Here is a 15,192-nt window from a genome sequence, read left to right as displayed (position 1 = left end):
CACTAATCTGGGTGCCTGGGTGGCTCAGTTGGTTAAGCAACTGCCTTCAGCTCAGGTCATGATCCTGGAGTCCCGGGATCGAGTCCCACATCAGGCTCCCTGCTCAGCAGGAGTCTGCTTCTCCCTCTGACCCTCCCCTCTCTCATGTGCTCTCTATCTCTCATTCTCTCTCTCTCAAATAAATAATAAAATCTTTAAAAAAAAAAATAAAAATAATAAATAAAATAAAAAAAATAAAATAAAATAAAATTTGCACTAATCTAAAAAAAGCAAGCAGAGAAAATATTAGGTCAAAACAAATAATAATTGAAGATAGTATATTTAAATCCCAATATATCAGTAATTATGTTACGTATAAAAAGACTAAGTACTGTAAATGATGATTTTGATTGTTTAATTGGATAAATAAATAAAAACTAACTATACACTGCTTATCAAAAGAACACAACCACCAGCATAAAATAAATCTAACACAAAATGTGCAGTAGGTGTACACTGAAATCTACAAGATGTCACTGAGGTCAATTACTAAATGCCTACATTAGTGGATAGACATACCATATACAAGGATCAAAAATAATCAGTATTATACAGATACAAATGCTCCCTAACCTGGAGAATGCTTCACGGTTCTAATGGTAACAGATAACAAGTGAACTCATTCTAAGGTCACGTCTGACCTGGTACAACAGAGCACCAGCTCTGGAAGAATCTAAAGGTACAGTCGTGGGATGTATAGCACTAGAAGTGGCAGTCTTGATAAAGCACTCTTCCTAGGGAAAAGGTCCTAGAAATAGGAAAGTGTCCAAGAAGAAACAATGGAACAAGTGGTAGAAATTAAGATACTTACAGAACAAATGAGCATAACAGAATCCGAATACACCTCCTCCTCCTCCTCCTCCCAAGATGCCACATATTGAAGAACTTGCACTTCACCGCCCGGCAGAAGAGAGCACTCTTACAGTAAGAAACCTATTGGGCCACCAAAACCCTTTGATTGCTACAATTTTTATTGATCATCCAGTTAACTTCAAGACCTTTAAAAGCAGAACACAGACAACATCCATATAAATCTATTATAAGATGATGAAAATGGGCATCAGTGGAAATACTCTAAGAAGAAAAAAGCAGGATCAAACTATACACATTTCAACATGGATTACATGCCATTAACAAGTATTTGCAGCTACGAGAGAACATCTCAAGTAAGAAATGTAGAAGGGAATAAGCAGAAAATAGGAATATGTGAAGCAAATAACCAAGCTTAGGAAATAATTTTAATAAAAAGGAACCCTATTTCAGAAATGGAGACTAAATTACAAAGTCCCTAAGAATCAACTTGATTAAAAATAAATTAAGAAACATCGAGGAGATGAAAGAAAACACTTTAGATAAAGTGAAACAAAGGATCAGAGACAAAGTGTTAAGTATTCTCAGAATAAGTGGAAACTGTGATGGAGAAAAGCAAAACCATAGCATATTACTAATATTTAAAATTGTAATCCAGGGGCACCTGGGCGGCTCAGATGGTTAGGGGTCTGCCTTCGGCCCGGGTCATGATCCCAGGGTCCTGGGATCGAGCCCTATGTCAGGCTCCTGGCTCAGGAGGGAACCTGCTTCTCCCTCTCCCTCTGCCTCTCCTCCTGCTCATGCTCTCTCTCTCTCTCTCCGTATCTCTGTGTTTCAAATGAATAAATAAAAAATCTTTAAAAAAATAAGTGTAATCCAATAAAATATTCCAGAAGAAAAAAAATTCTGGAATCTATATACTGGAAAGGTCTACCATGTGCCCCGGACTGTCAACCCCAAGCCATAACCTAGAAAATGTTTTAGGCTTTAAGAGATACAGATAAAATAACATGAGCTTCTCATGAAAATGGACAAGTCCCTTGCAAAGAATAGAGAGTCAGGTTTGTATCAGACTTCTCAAAACTACCATGCAAAGCGAAAAAAAAAATTGGAACAACATTTTCTTAAAACTCAAAGAAAGAAATTGTTTTTAAAAAACTTCTAGAATCAAAACTATTGAAAAACAAGTTTAAATGCATATAGGAACATAAGGAATAGTGTATTCATAAGCTCTTAAAAAATCTACTGAAGATGTCTAAGAGATGATTGAGAAAATGTCAAAATTTTGGATGTGTGATGTATGGATATATTTGGAGATGTTATGTTTTATGGTAGGTTACGTTTATCTATATATACGTTATAATATATATCTATCTTATATATATCTCTATACACAATACATACACACACATATATATTACACATATATTTGTAGATCAGAGACAAAAACAAAAGTAGTAGTAAGGGTAAGAGACTAGCTTGTAAATGTTAAACGTTTTGATCAAGTTGAAACACCAAAATGAAAAAATGGGAAAGGAAGGGAGAAAGCAGAATGAGCTCATTTATTGTCACATAGGTAATAAGTGAGACACTAAGTCATCACTGAATGATGGCAGGTCGAATAGTAGAAGTCTAAGTAAGGAAAAGAAAAAATTAAGAACATATAAAAGATATTAATAAAATGGGTAAATACTAGAACAAAAATACAAACCCTTTCTAAATGTCAAAAAAGGAATTTTTTAAAGCAAACCAGACTACCTAGAGGAAAAAGAAAACTCACAAAAACATAAAATGAAATACACACAGCATCAAGTGGACAAATATAAGTAAGAATGACCTTAAAACACATAACATTAATGTAGACCTTATGAAGACTTACTAGGCTTTACATCCTTGTCATTGAAAATACACCTCAGGCATATGTGGAAAAACTGGTATGTTAGTTTACATGTAAGCCACAATAAATTCTATAAAGTAAAACAATATGAACAGCATTCTTTGATCCCGCTGAAATAAAACTGCAAATAAATTATAAGAATAAAAAGTAGAACAAAGGGCGCCTGGGTGGCTCAGTTGGTTAAGCGACTGCCTTCGGCTCAGGTCGTGATCCCGGAGTCCCGGGTTCAAGTCCCACATCGGGCTCCCTGCTCGACGAGGAGCCTGCTTCTCCCTCTGACCCTCTCCCCTCTCATGTACTCTCTCTCTCTCATTCTCGCTCTCTCAAATAAATAAATCTTTAAAAAAAAAAAGTAGAACAAAGCAGATACTTCAATCTGAAAATGGAAAATCTCTGTAAACAACTCTTGTCATACAAATCAAAATTAGGAATTTCTAAACAAAACAATGGTAATGAAAAACGCCAGCTGCATATTGTGGAGTGAAATTGATAATGACGGTAATAACAACAATAATAATAGTTAAGCACTTAACACTTCATATGAAGCAGACAATTTAGTTATATACATACCTACACATAAAAATAGCTACATAGAAATGTTTAAGCGTGATAATATATTGGTTGGGTGGGGCTTCCATAACCAAGTCGCACAGACTGGGTGGCTGAAACAACAGCAACTTATTTCCTCACAGTTCGGGAGACTGGAGTCCAAGATGAAGGTGTTAGCAGGATTGACCTCTTCTGATGCCTCTCTCCTTGGCTTATAAAGATGGTCCCCTCCTTCCACCATCTTCACCTGGTCTTCCCTCCGTGTGTGTCTGTGTCCTAGTTTCCTCTTCTCATAAGCACACCAGTCATATTGGATTGAGGCCCATCTCAATTACCTCACTTAACCTTACCTACAGCTTGAAAGGCCCCACCTCCAAATACAGTCGCAGTCTTAAGTATTAGGGGTTAGGGCTTCAACATATGAATTTTGGGGAAATGCATTCAGCACACAACAGATCATAAACACTTTTTAGTGGGGTCTTTTCTTTCCCCTTTTTTCTTTCTTTTTCTTTTTTTTTTTTTTGTTTGTTTTTTTAATTTAATTTAAATTTTACATAGTTAACATACAGTGCAGTATTAGTTTCCAGACTAGAATTCAGTGATTCATCACTTAAATATAACATCCCAGTGCTCATCACAACAAGTGGCCTCCTTAATACCCATCACCCATCTGCCCATCCTCCACCCACCTCTCTCCATCAACCCTCAGTTTTTTCTCTATCGCTAAGAGTCTCCTATGGCTTGTTTCCCTCTCTCCTTTTTATCTTTTCTCCCTTCCCATATGTTCATCTGTTTTCTTTTTTAAATTCCACATATGAGTGAAATCATACAGTATTTGTCTTTCTCTGACTGACTTATTTCACATAACAGAATACACTCCATCCATGTCCTTGCAAATGACAACATTTCATTCTTTTTGATGGCTGAGTAATATTCCATTGTATATGTATGCCATATCTTCTTTACCCATTCATCAGTAAATGGACATTTGGGCTCTCTCCGTAGTTTAGCTATTGTTGATAATGCTGCTATAAACATTGGGGTGCATGTATCCCTTTGAATTGTATTTTTGCATCATTGGGGTAAATACCTAGTAGTACAATCACTGGATCAGAGGGTAGCTCTATTTTTAACATTTTGAGGAACCTCCATACTGCTTTCCAGGGTGGCTGCACCAGTTTGCATTTCCACCAGCTGTGCAAGCAGGATCCCCTCTCTCTGCTTCTTCGCCAACATCTATTGTTTCTCGTGTTCTTAAGTTTAGCCATTCTGACAGGTGTGACGTGGTATCTCATTGTGGTTTTGATTTGTATTTCCCTGATGATGAATGATATTGAGCATATTTTCATGCATCTGATAGCCATCTGGATGTCTTTTTTGGAGAAGAGTCTATTCATGTCTTCTGCCCATTTCTTAACTGGGTTATTTGTTTTTTGGGTGTTGAGTTTGATAAGTTCTTTGTAGATTTTGGATACTCACTCTTTATCAGATATGTCTTTTGCAAATATCTTCTCCCATTCCATAGGCTGCATTTTAGTTTTGTTGATTTTTTTTCCTTACAAAGCAGGAAAGAATATCCAATGGAACAAAGACAGTCTCTTCAAAAAATGGTATTGGGAAAACTGAACATCAATATGCAGAAGACTAAAACTGGACCGCTTTCTCATACCATACACAAAAATAAATTCAAAATGGATGAAAGACCTTAATATGAGACAGGAAACCATCAAAATCCTAGAGGAGAACACAGGCAGGTCCTCTTTGACCTTGGCCGTAGCAACTTCTTACTAGACACGTCACCACAAGCAAGGGAAACAAAAGCAAAAATGAACTACCGGGGCTTCATCAAGATAAAAAGCTTCTGCACAGCAAAGGAAACAATCTTTCCCTTTTTTTCTTAATTCCCTATCTGTTTTTCATTCCCACATTCTCACAGAGCTTTCCGCTCCCTCAAGGTAATCCATGCATGCATATTTCCATCCCCATATCTTTCCATATTCATATCACATATAAACACACATACACATTAATTTATACACATGCACACAAACATATAGAAGGGCTTTTTAAATCACATATATGATTTACTTCTTTCTGCATTTTATTTTCCTTCTTCAAGAAAATCTTATGAAAATAACCCCTTGAAAACTCATTCATCCTGAGGGCTGCATAATGTTCCAGAGTGTCGATGTTCCAATTCATTCATCTGTACAAACACCCAAGTACACATGGCCTTGTGCACTGGAGCTGTTATTTTTCTATGGGATAGCTTCCAGAAGCAAGGCTTCTGGTTTGAAGAATGCACATATTTTTAATTTCCATAGATGCTGCCAGACTGGTTTTCCAAAATGGCCATAACACTTCACATCCCGGTGGGGCTGGGATCTCATCTCCCTTTTAAAGCTCAAGAAGCTAGCATGCAGAGGTCAGGAATGTGCTCAAGCTCATCAGTGGCAGAGTTAAGAGGCAAACTATACCCATCTGCTTTGCAAACCAGGGCTTTTTCCAGCCCAAACACTCCACCTCCTGAAGTGACCGGCCCCTGTCCTTCAGCAACCAGGTATGTGCATTTCAGGGCAAAGAGCTGGTTTTCTCTTGAGCCTCCTGTCCAGTCAGCTGGCAATGCCCCCATGCAGCCTGCTGGGCCGCAGCTTCTGGGCTTGTACTATTTACAAGGTATAATAGCCCTCCCGTAAAAGTATAATGATGTACAATTTGTAAGAATAATGATACTCCAGGAGCAGAAGTCGCTACTAGAGCCTGATGCCACCAAATTTTATCGGAGAGGTCACAAGAGATGGTGATCATACTGCGGTGAGAAACATAGGGACTCTTCTGCCCGACTAAACACACTGCCCAAGTAAACACACTGTGGAAAGGGAAGGGGAGAGAGGCAGGTACCAGGGTCACTCTTGTTACCACATCTCTACTCCCGTAGATATGATTTTTTTTGGTAAATAATTAGCAAATCTTCCATTCACTAAGTCCTACTTAGTGGATTTTTGAGAGAGCAAGCGAGCAAGATCGAGAGAGAGAGAGAGAGAAACACAGAGAGAGAAGGAATGAAAGCAACATTAAGAATAAACAAGCCAAAGCATCCTTCTGTAGCTGTTGTCAATGGAGTTCATTTTGGGAATCCAATTATGCCTCTGGACATGTACACTGGAAAAGGTTAGCTATAATAATTCAGACAGCATTGCTGTAACAACATCCTTTCCAAATAAATTTGAGAGAAAACAAATAAGTTTCTGTTTTGACCACAGGGGGAACAATCGGCATGGCGACCGAATGCTTTCACAGTGGATGGGACAGAAGTTGTGCCCGTTTGTGAGTTCCGGCAGGAGAGGCGTGAATAATAACATTTCACTTTCTCCTTGGAAAAAGAGAATAGAGAGTGGTCAGGCTGACATGGGAATGGTCAAACAGGGCCAAGCCATAAAATGCAACAGGTCTCATTTACACTTGACTGTGAACAATGGGATAGGAGTTGCTGGGTCTTGGGGGCAGACAAGAAGCTTGTTGGAAAATGAAAAACAGGAAATATCAGAAATCTCAGACTTCTGCATGATGGGACAGCACTGTTTAATACTGTATAATCCCTCTAACTGCCAGATTTTTTTAAGACACTCTTTGAAATAGTTGAGCTTTGGGGGCTTCCCCCCCCTTTAATAACAGTGACAATCATTGAAATGAATGCTTTAATTTGAATTTAAAAATACCCAGAAAGTGGAGATGAGGAAAAAAAAACAAACAAAACATCGACTCTATCCTTGGACTTCGAATTTATAGATCATCTTCTTCAAGTAGTCCCATATTTGCCCCATTTTACGCCAATGCTTATAGCTTCTACCCACCAATGACATCAATGACAAATATTTGTATAGCATCTTTGACTTTTTAAAAATGTTTATTTATTTATTTGAAGGATAGAAAGAGCACAGAGGGAGACGGAGAGGGAGAAACAGACTCCCCCCTGAGCAGGGAGCCAGATGCAGGGCTCAATCCCAGGACCCTGGGATCATGACCTGAGTCGAAGGCTGATGCTTAACCAACTGAGCCACCCAGGGGCCCCTGACTTTTTTTTAAGAGCAATCTTTTTACAACTTCCCAGCGGTTAGCAAAGTAGGTGTAGTTACCCCCAATTTGCAAGTATACAGGTCAATTAAGTCATCTACACAAGGTCATGTAGCTAGGACTAGACATACGAAGGTCCTACGCCTCCAGATGCCATTCCAGCCACTTTCCGTTATAACACACTTTGCGCAAATGGCAACATACAGTCCAAATCGGTATTTATCACCTTCTGTACAAAATACCCAAGGCCTGGGATAATGATACACCAATGAACAGTGCTGTTTGAAAAGGATCATGAAGCCATCAGTGCCATGACAGATTGATTGGTCATGTCTTACCGTGGGTGAGGAGAGGGATGTGTTCACATACAGGCTGTGTATTTCCCAACCCGAAAGCCCCAAGGTCCTTATTCTCCATTTTGACCATAATCCTCATTTGCACCCAACTCCATCAACCTAATAACAGGGTCACTTCCTGGACCATATTTCTCAGGCCTGAACCCTATTTAACATCACCTGGCTTTTTTTTAATCTTTGTCTACAACCTCTTCTTCCACATTCCTCTGTTTTTGCTCCGCTGCCCGTGTTCATTCACTTCACAAACACCCCCAACTCCTTGAACACTTTCTTACCAGTCTGCCTGACTCCAGGATCCATGAATTCAGTCCATCTTCTAAAATGCTAAACTCTCTTGCTCCTCTGTCTTTTTACTAACTCTATTGGCAGATCTCCTCCTGTGAATCCATCCAACCAGCCTACTTTTAAGTGTGAGCCCCACGGAAGTAAACGTCACCCCGTATAAATCTTAGTGCCATTAAAATTTTTGGACGTTCAGTTTCAGCTGGCCTACTTGTGTTGCCCATTTCCATATTGATCAGCAGAGGATGACGCCGCACACCATTATGCAAACGGTGCCCCTTGGGTTGTACAGTGCAGCAGGACTCTTGGTCAGCTTTGCTTCCCATTCCCCTGACTCATTATTTCAAACCTTCAGAATGTGACTCAAGTTACCTAACAAATACTCAATTCCCTCACTCATTAAAAAGATGACTGCAGAGTACCTTAGTAATTGGAAATCACGACATAGGGTAGACCTCAGTGTCTCGAGCTCCAACCTAAAGACGTGTCTCCATCCACCTTGACCCTACTTGCCTTCCTTCCCACCTCTAAACAGCTATTCTATAGCTGTCCCATCCTCCCACTGAAGCTCAAGATGTCACTTTTCTTCGACGCCCTGCCCCATGAACCAATTTCTCTTTCCTGAAGCTTACACCTCTCGTTCTTTATTGACTCCTTCTCCTTGACTTATAAACATGTTCAAGTTTGCCATGCCCCAAAACAAAACAGAACACACCCTTGTGTCACAGATAGTGGGAGCATGCCACCCATATGTCCTTAACTTCTTCCATTTCGGGCCACACCAGCATGACTTTAACCTGCTGACATCTGTATCTTTTTTGTCTGAGGGCCTCTTTGGCCCTTTCATTCAGCAAGCTGGGAATTTTCATGGAATTAATGAACTGCCCTCTACCTCCAAAGCAGTCTTCCACCAGTGATTAGTAGCAACTGGTGTATAAACGACCCAGCTTCTTTAGCCATTAGGTAGAAAGAACCCTAAGGCACATGTTCTATGTTGTTACTGAGACTTCTCTGATAGAACTAAATTCCTGTTGCGCCCAGTAGTACTTTGCTTGAAAATATATTCTTATTCAGTGCTTTCTTTCTTCCCTATCTCACTTTAGTACCTCTCTAGAAATATTTTTCCAGGATTCCCTCCCAAATAAACACATTGTACTTGAATCCATGTTTCAGTGAGCTTCTGGGAAAACCCGAAACAAGACACCCTCCTTTGACCCTCTGTCTACATCTAGTTACCACATACCTTTTTATTTTTTCAGTGCTGGGGTTCTTGAAAAATGATAGCATGAAGAAATTGTGTTTTGCTACTAGTACAGAGAACCCAAAATGGCTTAAACAAATTAAGGGTTTTCCCTTTCTCACGGAACAACGAATTTGGAGCTGTGAATTTCTGGGCTGATATAGCAGCTTCACAATGTCACCAGGGACCCAGACACCTTCTGTCTTTCCACTCCAGGTTTGAAGAAGGAACACAGAAATGGATAAGCAAGAGGCAAAAGGTTCATGCTAGCTGAGTCAGCCCTTGTACCGAGGAGCTTTCCTCAAAACACCATCCAATAATTGCTTACACCTTATTGACCAGCCTTAATTTCAAGAGAGACTGGAAGGGATTTTTGTTTTTTGTTTTTTTGTTTCTTGTTTTTAAATCTGGACTTTTTGTTTCCTCTAACTGCATTAGGGTTCTCTTATAAAAAGGAAGAATGGATACTGGAGAGATAAACAACTATCTCCACTGTAGGAGTCCATGTAACCAGTTGCAATTTCCCAACTCCTCCTCTGGTTTCTACCACTCCATGGAACAATCTCTAAGCCAACGATGACTGCCTACTTCCTGTACACAATAGACAACGTCTTGTCTGTTTCTCATTGACTTCCCTGATTTCTCATTGACCATCCCTGTTTTATTTACTACATTTGTACACATTTCCCTGTATCGAATTGAATTGAAAAGTCCTTATCAAACACTTCAGCTTTCCAAGGTCAGTAGTTTTATGCTACAGCTAGCCAGGAAGGAACGGAGAGCAAAGAGAAGATGGCGGACAGGCTAATGTCACATTCTCCTTAGATTTCCTCAAACCCGGAGATGTTAACATTTACTTCTTGTAGCATTGATTTGTTTATTTTGTATGTGTGCAGATGTGCCTGCCCCCACCCCTGGACACTGGTGTGCTTTCACGTCCAGTACTTTTATTTCTGGGGACTCCTCTCAACCTACTGGAAGTCACTTAGCCTGCACAAACAGGGAATTAGAAGTGGTAGAAGAACACGTCTCCTCCTACAGGTGTAGGAGAATAAATGCCCCAGCTCCCTTGCCTCAGAAAGTGACAACTCTGAAGTGTGACGTAACCCAGAGCTCCCTGGGGGATCAGGCTAAAGCTACATTGTGTGAGACTTTGCCTGGGATCACACCTCTGCTTGGCTTCCTTCCCTTCTTTGTCCTGTGTCCCTGCTCTCTTACTTGTCCTCACCGAAAGCACTTCCTTAGTAAATCATTGCACACTTCTCAATCAATGTTAAGACGATTGGGCAATGAATATCGGTTGGTCAGGAGGAACTGAACAAAACCAAACAAGGCTTTCCAGATGTGTTACTGCATTAAGATAGCTTTTGAGGTTTTTCTGTTACCTTTTCAAAAATTAAAATGTTGTTCCCGGGAAGTAATTTTTTGCTACAGTTCATTAAGACTAAAAATTCCAATTGCAATCATTTGCTTAAATGCATGGTTTTTCTGACACGTATCCATAAACCATAGATAAAACCATGTGAGTAATTTTAGTACAAAAATTGTGCTCTGTACTAGCATTGTTAAGCGTTGTTAAGATGATAAGCATACTTATCATCTCATGATAATTATCCATTAAAGTGATAGAAATTTTATAAGCAGTTTCTGAGAATTCTCTTTGGAGAAACAGAAAGATATAGATATGTCATCTTCGTACAACTCCATCTCTTCTTTCCTGGAGAAGACAAAGCAAATGGCCCTATGGGGCTGAATTCTCAAATATCTCTTCTGCCTCCCATGTGGCTGTGCCAGTCATCAGCATATTTTGTCTTAGCTCCAAAGTCACCCATTTTGCCTGCTCTGTGATAAGGGAAGTGGACCTTATGAATATTTCTCCTATGATGGCCAGGATGATGTTAAGCCTGGTCAGAAGAGGGCATTGAAGCAATGCTGGAGAAGAAAGAGGTTCTGCTGTGTCCCTCTAGTTGGCCTAGTTGTGGGTGGCTTTTGGTGGCAGTGTCCTTGTAGCCCACCACAAGAGTCACCCGCTCATATGGAGTTTAGCAGCATTCCTAAGGGCAATGAATGAATACCGCAGGCACTCAGCTCCCTTTCCAGTAATTCCCTGATGACAGCCTCTTCCAATGTGGAAACAATACCCCACCACAATTTTAGGGAGCTTCTCAGAAACTTTCTAGCAAATCCATCACATGTCCCAGTTGGCTTTTTAGAAAGTCAATGGCACCCACCCTTATCCCCCTTGGAAGCTTCCTGGTGAGCTCCCTCCGCATCCCAGCAGATGGCTCTCCACCTGCCAGCCTCAGTGTCATCCCACTGACTTTGGACACCACAGCACAGCCAACTTCTCCGTCACCCGGTCGGTTTCAACCACAGCCTTGCCAACAAGGGCCTGAATCCCAGCCTCGAGAAGGATACTCCCCTCCCAAGTTTGTTCCTTCCTTGGGAACCCTCCCTCAGCCCCAGGGTGTCCTTAAGAGTGTTTTTTTCTCTCCTCTTAGCCAATTTCCCATTACTCCATTCCCCTATTAATAACATTTCCTAGTAGGCTTCTCTTGTTCTGTCTTCTGGTAGGACCCCGACTGATGAGTAGCTAAGGAATGCAAAATCCCTATACCTAAAGTTCTCTACATGTGTGAGTTCTTTGAAGAAGTTTTTGTTTGTTTGTTTTTTAAGAGATATTTGAATAGGTCATGCCCTTTAAATCTCTTTTTCTAAAGTTGTTCTTGCACTCTTTAAAAGGTTTGCAATTTGAGGCAAAAGAAGTTACCAGTCCTAAGACTGACAGCTTGGATGTTTTATATTAACCATGTGGCTCTATGGCTAATATAAAAAACCCAAGGCGTTACTCCAGGAGTACCTACCTAGTGCTGGGCTCTTTACAAACAAATATCACGTTTAATTCTCAGAAAAGCTCTGAAAGGTCAGCAGCATCCTTCCTGTCTTAGAGATAAGGAAACTGAAGCCCCTAGAGATGTCAAATAATTTGCCTGGGGTCACATGGCTGGTGTGCATTCCGCTTGAGATTTAAACCCTTACATACGGATCCAAAGCCTTTTCCCTATCTTCCATGGCATCTCATGTAGGCACAAAATAAAACTTTCTAGATCATTATTAATTAGTTTTTCATCCTTTCCCCAGCATTAGTTGAGTATATGCTATGTTTCAGTTTCTAAACCTCATGCTAGGTAAATAAAAATGTGAAAGACCCAGAGAACTTGCCCTCAAGCACTTTCATTTTAAAAGCACTTTCCCCGGGCAGGGGGATGGGGGGTGGGGGGGGTGCCTGGATGGCTCAGTTGGTAAGCTGCAGACCCTTGATTTCAGCTCAGGTCATGATCTCAGGGTAGTGAGATCGAACTCCATATCGGGCTCTACGTTCAGCATGGAATCTGCTTGAGATTCTCCCTCTCCTTCTGCCCTTCCCCCCACTCGCGCACACACACACACACACACACTCTCTAAAAATAAATAAAATATTTTTTAAAAATTAAAAAAAATTTTAAAAATACTTTTCCCATCCTTATGGTCTTGACCATTCAGTGCACTTTAACCCTTTTAAAGGATCTTAAATTCCCAACCAAGCCAATGGCAGGAGGGGCACTTACTCAAAGTTGCTGTAGGCCACCTCTTGCTTGCGTGCTTTGTAACACTCTGTATTCGATTTGCCTACTTTTCCCCCTGTCTTTCAGGTCTCTGTGCCTCAGAACTCAGCCTCAGCCTACTCTCTTGAATGCTGGTGCATTTGGGGGCTGCTTATCCCTCCTCTGACCTTCACCCCTTCCTCTTCTCCATCTGAGCTTCCGGGACCAGTCTCGAGACTGTCTCTGATGTTCCACATTCTATGACCCATCACCAGCACTTCTGACCCAGCCAGGGGTATGAGCTTTTTCTGGGTTGAGAATGTCTGTTACCAGGACTCAGGTTTGGGGACAGCTCTGATCTACCTGGGAGCACAAGCAGGTCAACACCTTTGCAGAGACAGCTCTCTGGTCTTCTCGTATGGCCTCAAACAAGACGCGCTGTATGTCTTTCCCAAATGCCCTTCCTTTCCTGTCTTGAGTCTTCTTCTGGTCCCCATAAAGCCACCCTTGGCTCCAGCTACCTAGATAGATTCTACTCACCTACCATCTTCAATTTTAGCATTAATTTTCCTCACACCCTCTCTATGTCAAGCTCAAGGACATGGGCTTTCACTGTGCTCCCCTGGGGCCCTGGACTGTAATAGCTGATTCCTTGCAGCTCCTCACAGGAATTGAGAGTATCTGGAGTGCAGAGACTGTGTTATATTTGTATGCATCCCAGAGTCCAGTGCTGTGCTGCATGGTAGGCACTTAATAAATATTTCAGGATGGGAGTGGGTAGGAGAGGGAAGAAGAGACGAAAGAAGACAGGAAGTGAGGGAAGTAGGAAGGATGAAGATAGGAAAGAAAGGGAAAGGAAGGAAATATAGTCTCTGTCTCTCTTTTAGCCACTTGCATGGCATTTTATCATCGGAATTAAATTAAGTTTATCATCTAACATTTAGAATACCTCCAAAAACACGATTCTCAGTGCTCCTGGCTGAGCCTCTGTTCCAGCTGGTAACCTCACTCAAAGAAGAAAGAACTCAACCACCGTCACCACCACCACAATAGAAATGACATCAAACCATGGTCAACATTTAGTGAACTCCTGTTGTATACCAGGCCCATGCTCAGCATCTCCTGTGCATCATCTCATAAATCACTGCAACTATCCAATGAGTAGACACTGTCCCTCTTTCCATATAAGGACACTGAAGCTCAGCGACGCGAAGGGACTAGCCAAGGTCACACTGCCCATAAATAGCGTGCCGGGATACTAAATCAGGCCTTTGGACACCCAAGCCAAGCTCCGAACTGTCATACTATGCTGTGTCTCTAAAGAAGTTCTGTACATTTTCATGCCCAGAGGGCACACAAGATAGTAGCATGGATCCTAAAGAGAGACACCTGTCAACTTTGATCAATAAAAGGTATTTAAAAATCCACAAAACCAGAAGTGAGTCAATATGTAATGACATTTTCTTTTAGAAGTAAAGTAAAAAGTCACCCCCAGGATGAAATCACCCTGATTCTTGGGTGCGGGGTGGGAGGCAGAACAGGAAAGGAAGAAGTAAACAGCATAATTCGCACAATTTCCCACTAAATTAAAGTACAAAATAATAAAATGGCCATTGCTCTCAATTGGGAGACATCAAATAGACAATCATAAAGAAAATATTGCAATAGGGAAGTTCTTGGGCAGAATCAATTCCCCAAAAGCCTGGAGGGATTTTGTCTCAGGTCATAATGCATTCCTCTAGTAAACAAGTCCCCCATACACTAAGTGGGGCAAGAAAACATTCCATGGAGAAGGTACTTTCAAAAGGAGGGCAACTGAATTTTGAACAGCAACGAAACAAGCTTCACAAGCATTGATTTCAAAATGAAATGGCTTGTATGTTGTTCACTTTGACTCCTGGTGCACCAAAATATAAAATGCTGCTTTCCATGCATTTCAACAGCTCATTTCTCTGTAATACTGCACTGCTTTGACAAGCATGTTATGTTAGAAGGAACTACAACACAAAGGGAGGTGGGCTGCCTGTGGACCTATCATACAGGAGTCCCTGTGACTTGTTTCAAATTATTCAAAGATCAATGCAAAAAGACGTGTCTTGCATCCCTCCCCTAACTGGGATCTCCTGGAGAGGCCAGGACAAGAATTTTCAGCTTTGAGTCCTCAGCTTCAGAAACACTCCACCTTGGTTCTACACATATTAAATTTCAGAATGGTCCATTCTCAAGTGCTTCATTCTCAGAGTGTTTGGTCATGTGTTGGCTGACAGGTCATTCATTTACAGAGGTGCAGACAGAAGGCAGTAAAATACCAGAAGAAGGATTTACTTCTAGCCCTCCATTCTCCGATAGGACTACATATAA

This window comes from Zalophus californianus, chromosome 1 (assembly GCF_009762305.2).
Source record: "Zalophus californianus isolate mZalCal1 chromosome 1, mZalCal1.pri.v2, whole genome shotgun sequence".
Taxonomy (NCBI): Eukaryota; Metazoa; Chordata; class Mammalia; order Carnivora; family Otariidae; genus Zalophus; species Zalophus californianus.
Note: the sequence above shows the minus strand (reverse complement) of the source record.